Genomic DNA, 8,306 nt, shown 5'->3' on the forward strand with positions numbered 1-8,306 from the left:
ACCATCTGGAGAAAGGCAGCAATAAATCGCCTAGTTGGCTGTTGCATGTTCCACTCTCCAGGGGACATTTGCACCTGGACGCCTCAGTGATCCCCAAGTTTCACACCCCCCGAACCTGTTTCTTTACCCTCGCCACTCACACTCACCTCTCACTCCTCGGTTGTCCTCTTAGTGATTTCTGAGTTGCTCAAGCAACACTAGCTTAAAGTTTCCAACTCAATAGTGGGTCCCCGGTAGGAGTGACTGACTACGTTTGGGCTGCTTCCCCGGTGGCTCAGGGGTTAAAGCGTGAGCCTCCAATGTGGGAGACCCGGGTTCGATCCCTGGGACAGGAAGATCCCCTGGAGAAGGAAATGGCAACCCACTCCAGTATTCTTGCCTGGAGAATCCCATGGACGGAGAAGCCTGGTAGGCTACAGTCCACGGGGTCGCAAAGAGTCAGACACGACTAACCGACATCACTTTCACTTTCTTTCACTTTCAAAGTGCAGACAGCGATGCCAACCTCCTGGGTTTATTAAGAGGGCAAATGATAATCATGCATCCACAGGGCCAAACCCAGAGCTTTCACATGGAACTCATCTCTCCCCTTTTCTGTATGTTCCGGAATGCCTAGCTCAGAGCTTTACACAGTACGCGTTTCCTCTATTTTGAGAAAAGTCTGTTTCTCTAACTCCTCAGAAATGCGGATACTTTTTAAAAAGGAAATCCCACCACAACAAAAGAGCAGCTGACCAACACAGATCGTGTAAGTAGGACTTGACCCATAAAAAGTGCAATTAACCATTAAAATGAATATCATCCATTTTTACAGAACTATTAATGAGAATGCATCCTTCAACATTATGACTTTATTTCTAAAATACCTATGTGTGCATGTGTGCTGAGTGACCCCATGGACTGTAGCCCACCAGGCTCCTCTGTCCATGGGACTTCCCAGGCAAGAATACCAGAGTGGGTTGCTATTTCTTCCTCCAGAGAATCTTCCCAACCCAGGAATTGAACCTGCGTCTCCTGCGTCCCCTGCATTGGATTCTTTACCCCTGCCCCACACGGGAAGCCCACGCATGTCTGAAGTTTTTTAATGATGAAAGTATAAAGAACAATTGACCTTTCTGGAATTAGATAGAAATACTTACCCTGGCCTCTCTTATATGAAATAGAGACACAGCCCCTTGCCCTTCCTCACCCTTAACTCTGCTGGTTCTCTTAACCTCGCCCTAAAATGTCCACTTTTGCAATGTATTTGCCCTTTTCAAGTATTATAGTTTACTCATCAATTATGCTTATTGACCATTTTCTGTGGCTTCCCACCTCACTGCAATGTGATATCCCATGGGCAGGAAACCTTCATCTGTTTGTTCTCTGATCAATACCCAACAACCAGCACAGTGTTAGGAACCTCTGAGGTTAGGGAAGGTTGGAAGAGACACAATATCACTTCTGGCTACCCTGGTTGATCTGCTTCCTGGCTCTTCAGTTTCCCAAAACTTTAAACTTGATAAGAACAGGGTTCAGAGATGTGGTTATCAGGTCACTATTTGCATTTTAAATACTTTTGTGGAAATTGAACAGAAGCCAGCTCTTGCAACACTGAAAAGAAGTCTCTCCTTATTGAAGCAGGGGACAAGAAAAATAACACACAGGGAAGGCTCTGGTCAAAGATCACCATGACAGCAACCATCTGTTTCTGTTCTAGGAAAGAACACGCCCTTGCTGGGTAAGGGCTGCAGCCCCATTTGGGGACAGAATGGATGGCTGAGTTACACACTGCATACTTGCAACATGCATTTTACAGCCTTGGAAGTTACAGCTGAGACCAGAATGTCGATAAAGCAAAGACTGGATGCTACAGACCCCTCAGACATCCCGTCTTTTCTTGCAAAGGAAATGGACTATGGATTTCAAGACTCAAAAAAAAAAAAAAAGTGTTGATATATTTCTGTTTCCCCAGGTGGCACTAACGGTAAAGAAACCGCCAGCCAGTGCAGGAGGCCAAGAGATGCGGGTTCGGTCAGGAGGACCCCCTGGAGGAGGAAATGGCAACCCACACCAGCATTCTTGCCTGAAGAATCCCATGGACAGAGAAGCCTGGTGGGCTACAGTCCAGGGGGGTCACAAAGAGTCGGACACGACTAAAGTGACTTAGCATGTACACTTATGTTTAACAATAGAAATGTTTACCCCAGGGAAATATTTAAGTTACCATATTAGGCATTAATTTATGTGTATTAAGGAGGTAGAGGTGGCTCAGTGGTAAAGATTTCATGTGCCAATGTTGGAGATGCAGACTTGATTCCTGGGTCAAGAAGATCCCCTAGAGGAGGAAATGGCAACCCACTCCAGTGTTCTTGCCTGGAAGACCCTATGGACAGAGGAGCCTGGTGCACTACATTTCATTGGGTTGCAAAGAGTCAGACATGACTGGGCATGCACGCACTCATATTTATTATATTCAAAACTCTGATTTTTTAAAAAAAATCAAATGCATTGTGGTGTCCTGGATGGCTCCTGGAACATAAAAAGACGTTAGGGGAAAAGCTGGTTAAATTCAAATAAAGTCAGGGCTTCTCTGGTGGCTCAGACAGTAAAGAATCTGCTTACAGTGTAGGAGACCCACGTGCAATATCTGAATTGGCAAGATCCCCTGGAGAAGGGCATGGCAACCCACTCCAGTTTTCTTGCCTGGAGAATCCCATGGACAGAGGAGCCTGGTGGGCTACAGTTCATGGGGTCGCAAAGAGTCGGACATGACTGAGCAACTAACACTTCCAGGAGTTTAGTTAAATCCATGTTGGTCTCTGTGTTGTGACAAAGGCACCAAGGTAACATAAGATGCTAACTTCGGAGGAAACTGGATGGGGTCATAAGGGAACTCACTGAACTGTTATTGTAACTTTTCTGTAATTCTAAAATAATTCCAAAAAGTTTATTTTAAAAATGCAGAAATATAAAGTAGAATGGTCTGAATCTTACAGGAAATATTTACAAGATAAAATATGAGCAATTCTTTTTCTGCTCTTGTTTTTACTTTCTTTAAAATGCTCATGCTTTCACCACTATTTTTGTTATTAAAATTGAGACAAGTATAATAAATATTAATAAAAATAATTTTTGTCTTTCCAAAATCTGAAACACATGGGTTTCCGATAACTTTTAAATTCCCCACTGAACAAGGGAGAAAGCAAAAGGTCACCTCATTTTATTAGTGAACTGTTAGAGTTGAGTAGAAATGCATTTGGAAGAATTCACTTTCTTGATGGACTCTCAAGCTGATTATCTTTAGGTTCTTATGAAGAGAATCACAGCTAAGTTCAGGTTCAACACATGGATCACTGTGACTCCATCACTGAAGAAATATTTATGCATAAGATCTTCGAAGCTGTGTCACTTTAGGGTTGTTTTTTTTTTTTAATTGGGACTATCTCCAAACACACTTATGGGCTGAAAAGTGAATTTTTGGCTATTGTAAGCCATTTGGCAATTTTACTCCTGGATTTCCCCACATTTCTGTTTGTTAGATTACAATCAGAAATTCTTATGAAACCTAGGAAACTTGCTAAGACGTTCATCTGAAACACAACATAGTTAAGAAAAGCAAAACTGGAGCCCTAGCACCAAATTCTAGAATTAAGTGGCAGCAGTGCTTTTACTCCTGGGTGGGGTGGGGGTGTCTGCAAGGAGTGCCAACTGGGTGTGCAGGCTGATGGGGGTGCTGCCCTTCATGTACTGACGTGCAGTTCGTGAATTTCACTGACTTGAAGATACATGCTCTTTTCTGAGTATGTAAAGAATACGTCAATTAAAATTTAAAAAAAATTAACTACATAAATTAACAATCCATGAAATTGTAGTTAAAGAAGTTGCTGAATAGGGGAGCTTCTCCGGCTTTTCAATGAACCCAAATACTGCCTCTGCCTGGGGTAGCGAGCGAGTCTGAGGGAAGGGGTTTCCGGACCACACCCCTGGGACTTGAGTCTTCTAATCATGCTCATTTTTTGGTTAAGCAGTTCTTTAAAAGGTCAAGTTAAAAAAATTTCATAAGAGGGCCTTTGATCAAAACTTGACAAATGAAGAAATATGGGAAAATCCCTTCCCCGCCCCCCCGCAGAATGATGTCACTTGGTGCTGGGTGCTCAGTCACTCAGTTGTGTCCAATCCTTTTGCGACCCTTTGGACTGTAGCCTGCCAGCTTCCTCTGTCCATGGGATTTTTCAGGCAAGAATATTGGAGTGGGTTGCCATTTCCTTTTCCAGGGGATCGTCCCAGCCCAGGGATTGAACCTGCGTCTCCTGTGCCCCCTACGTTGCAGGTAGATTCTTTACGGCTGAGCCATGGGGGAAGCAAAATGATCCCAAATCATTCCTAAATCATTCTATCTTATTTGATATTGAGCCCCAAATTGATTCATACCTGTTCATGGAATACCTACAGGGTGCAAGGGTCATGATGACTATACAATAGGAGAAATGGGACCAGACCACAGAAGTCTGTACCGTTTAGTTGTACAGATAGTCTACACACAAATGAAAAGAACCTTCCTAGGTGATTTGTGATGAGTATCAGATACTGAAAGAACTAGCCCACAACATACTGGAATTTACTTACAAATTGAATATATACCCAATAAAATTGAGATGCCTGCTGAAATCTGGGTTGGATTTATAGGAAAATAAGAATGGGTAACATTCTGATATATTACTTAACCATATTTAGCTGTGAAACTTTTGAGCATGGTTATAAAATGATGACAAAACTGACGTTGAGAAAGCAGAATATTCTAGGAAAAATCTAGAAGAATATTATAATTCTGTTAATTATAAATCCCCTAAGTGTCCTAAGTGTCCTGGTGTGGCTTAAAAATAAGTGTGAGGTCAAATACTATACATCATTTACTTGAAAACTCTGTATTTTTTTAAACAGTTTAACAAGCAATTTGAAAATGCCAAGGCTCCAAAGTAACAGTAACATTTTTTAATTAATCATGAAAGAATAGTGAAACCTATATAAGGAAAACTGCCTTATTGTGGAATTTAAAATTCTATATTTAATATAGATATTAAAAATTCTTGAATAGACAAATTCAAAATGTGAAAATTCATTTTTCCTCAGTTACAGGCTTTATAAAACTCCAATAAAATGCATCTAAACATACATAGATGACTAATAAGTGAAATGAAAACTAACATTTTAACACTAGAAGGGATAACCTAAGGCTTCTGAGTTTTACTTAAAATAAGTCACAACTAGAATGCAAACAAAAACCAAAGAAAGTTCCATAGATTCAAACTGCATAGAATCTTCTCAATTCCAAAAGAAGGACCTCACCAAACGGAAAACAGAGAAAAATCATGGAGCTTCATACAAACTTCTTGGTATATACATAAACAAATTTTACAGTAGTGCTAAACAAAACGACATTTTTCCTGCGTGAAAGGATGAAACAACATTCAAGTCAATTTTCTTGACGAGATTTGCTGATAATAACCGTCATTGAGTTTCTTATCTCTAAATTTTTCCTCTGGGATCTATGAATGCTATACGTATATGTAGAGAGAGACATAGAGATATATATGTGACTAAGTACTGCATATGTAACTAAGTATACAGTGTATATACTGTACACATATACATAATATATACAAAATATGCAGTATGTACTGTAATAGACACAGTATACATACACAAATAGAATACGTATATACGCTACATTAAACTTTTATAAAAATCTGAGATAAACCATGATATTGATAATAGTGATTACATCTGTGCTATGGAAACTGGGTGGATTCTTATTCGTTGGTTAGAATTTTCTGCTACTCTCCAAATTTTCTAAAAACTGAAAGTTATTTGGAGAAAAATTTTTGTGAGTATATCATTTTTGGATGCCTTAGAAACACAAATATGGAAAAACATTCACATGGGATGAAATTTTAAAATATTAATGTATTAATAGAACATATTTTGGGGAAGTGGGACTTAGGGAGTTATTCATTTCTTACTCAGTTTTTTCCTTCTTAAATCTGCTGTAATGAGTCTATATCCTCTTGGAATGGGAGAGCTAGGGTTTATTTTTAATAATAAATTTACAGGTAGGAGTACTAGCAGACAAGGTTGAAGGAGAATGAGGCATTCTCACCCTACTAGATATTGAAGCTCATTTTATTACAAAATTCCTTAAAATATTTATTGCAGACAAATAGGATAATAAATCAATGAAAAAAGCAGTCTCAAAATAGATTCAACTATATATGAGGAACTCAATATAATATAGTAAGTGTTTCAATGCAAATGAATTAAAAAGAATCATCTAATTAATTTGGTTTAGATATTTAGCTACACTTTGGAAGGAAAAAGTAAAAGAAAGGAGAAGTTAAGGCTAGTATAACATGATTCACCAAAATAAACTCCAGGACTAATGGATTTAATACCAACTACAACACGAAATTACTAGAAAAAAGTCAAAATGGCAGAAAAAATAGCAAACTACTTTAAGAGATTATGGATAAGTGTGTATTTTAACTTTGATATCTTAGAGAAAAATTTTAAAAAGGGTATCACATTAAAATATACAGATGCAAGATCTCTGTACAAGTTCTAAAAAGCAGCAAAATATTGTGAAAACATTTACATCAAAATTTTGATAAACAAGATGCCTAATACAGAGTTTATTCAAAATTATTTAAAAAATAGGACAGATGAGTAAGGGAAGTTATAAATAAAAATTAGTAGAGGATAAAATTAGAAGCTATCAAAATATGCAAAAAGAAGATAATTCTTATTTGTAAGCAAGCCACAAATTAAATTTGAGGCACTATTTTTCAACTACTGAGCTAGCCAAAATATATCTTTAAAGGTAAAACGTGTAAGGATGTGAAGAACTTGTACACTGCATTTCTGTTGCATTCATTTATAATTCATTTGGAAAACAATATTGCAACAGATAGCAAGGGTGATAAAGACATTCACCCTCTTTGGCTCAGACATTCTATCTACGGAATTTATATTGAGTATATGCATCAAACTCCTCAGAAACAAAGAGATTTGCACAAAAATTTTGACATGTTCCATTCTACCAAAAAAATTGGAAATGATCATGATAATTATAAGATAATAAATTAATATATGTGAGAATTACTTAGAAATAAGGAAAAAGCTTATTGTGCAGTAAGTCAACACAAAAATATACCACAGTATATGTGCCGTATTTTTTCAATTACGCAGAAAATATGGATGACAAAATGCAAAATATGAAAATAAGGATATTAGAGTATAGTAAAAATATGAGGGTTTTCCAGTTTTAAAATGTGTAAACCCAAATGTTTCTGACAACCGGCATGGGGATATGATAAGCAGATACAAAATGTTTTGCTGTATAAAACTAAAGAGGAATTTTTTCTATGAATAAGGCATTTAGTGAAAAAATAAGTTTACAGAAGGAGCATCGTGTGTGTGTGTGTGTGTGTGTGTGTGTCAGAGAGAGAGAGGCAGAACACCTAATCTGTCTCTCAAGCACTCTCCTTCGAAGTGCAAATACAGGTAAATAATTACACCTGATCAGTTTGCCTCATAGTCATCACTAAGGTTAAAGGAAACAGGAGACGCAACAACACCTCTCCCCCAGACAAGCCTGCCTGGCACATTCTAGGGGCTCAAAAAATGCTCCTGCAATATAAAAGGGAAACAGCACAAAGGGTTTATTAAATTACAATATTAGTAATGCAATGCAAATTCTCTTTTCCATCCTTGACATGAAGGAAATGGAGCTGAAAGTTTGGGGTGTCCCCCCCTCCCAAATCTGAGATGTCTGTGGAGCAGGTAGAAATCACTAAAGAACTATTCCAGGAGATTATAAACCTGCGGAGCTCCTGGAGGAGCATTATAATAAGCAAAAGCATTAAAATCTCTGTGCCCCAGTGTGTAAAATAGGCTTCTTCTTAAAAAGGGAAGAAATCAAATAGAGCACCAACGTGCACCTGCCTGGTCTCCACGTGGTTTCGCAGCAGCTACGCCCCTCGGAGATGCGGTCTGCCCCTCGTATGGACCAAACCTCATTCCAGACTAGCTCCTGGAGCTCCCCGCCCCTCCCCCGCGCCCGAGGACTGCCAGACGGTGCTCCTGACGTGGGCGCGAGCTCTCTCTTTGAGGGAGAGGTGAGCCCCTCTCCCCTCTTCTGTGCTCCAAGCGCCGCCGCACAGACGGATGCCCCCGAAACGTGCTCCCAGGAGGACAGTACACGCGGTCAGCCCAGGACGCTGGCCAGGGCTTGGCTCCGCCCTGGGGGGCACACAGGCTTGGGGTGCCTT

The 8,306-nt window shown here is 39.4% G+C and overlaps 1 protein-coding gene across 1 annotated transcript in view; it reads right to left on the minus strand.

Annotated features, from left to right (window-relative positions):
* Positions 1 to 8,306, minus strand: part of TNFSF13B (tumor necrosis factor (ligand) superfamily, member 13b) — a 31,625-nt gene that overhangs the window by 22,515 nt on the left and 804 nt on the right. The window lies entirely within an intron of this gene.

The sequence above is a fragment of the Bison bison genome, unplaced genomic scaffold (assembly GCF_000754665.1).
Source record: "Bison bison bison isolate TAMUID 2011002044 unplaced genomic scaffold, Bison_UMD1.0 scf7180017864527, whole genome shotgun sequence".
In the NCBI taxonomy this organism is placed as follows: domain Eukaryota; kingdom Metazoa; phylum Chordata; class Mammalia; order Artiodactyla; family Bovidae; genus Bison; species Bison bison.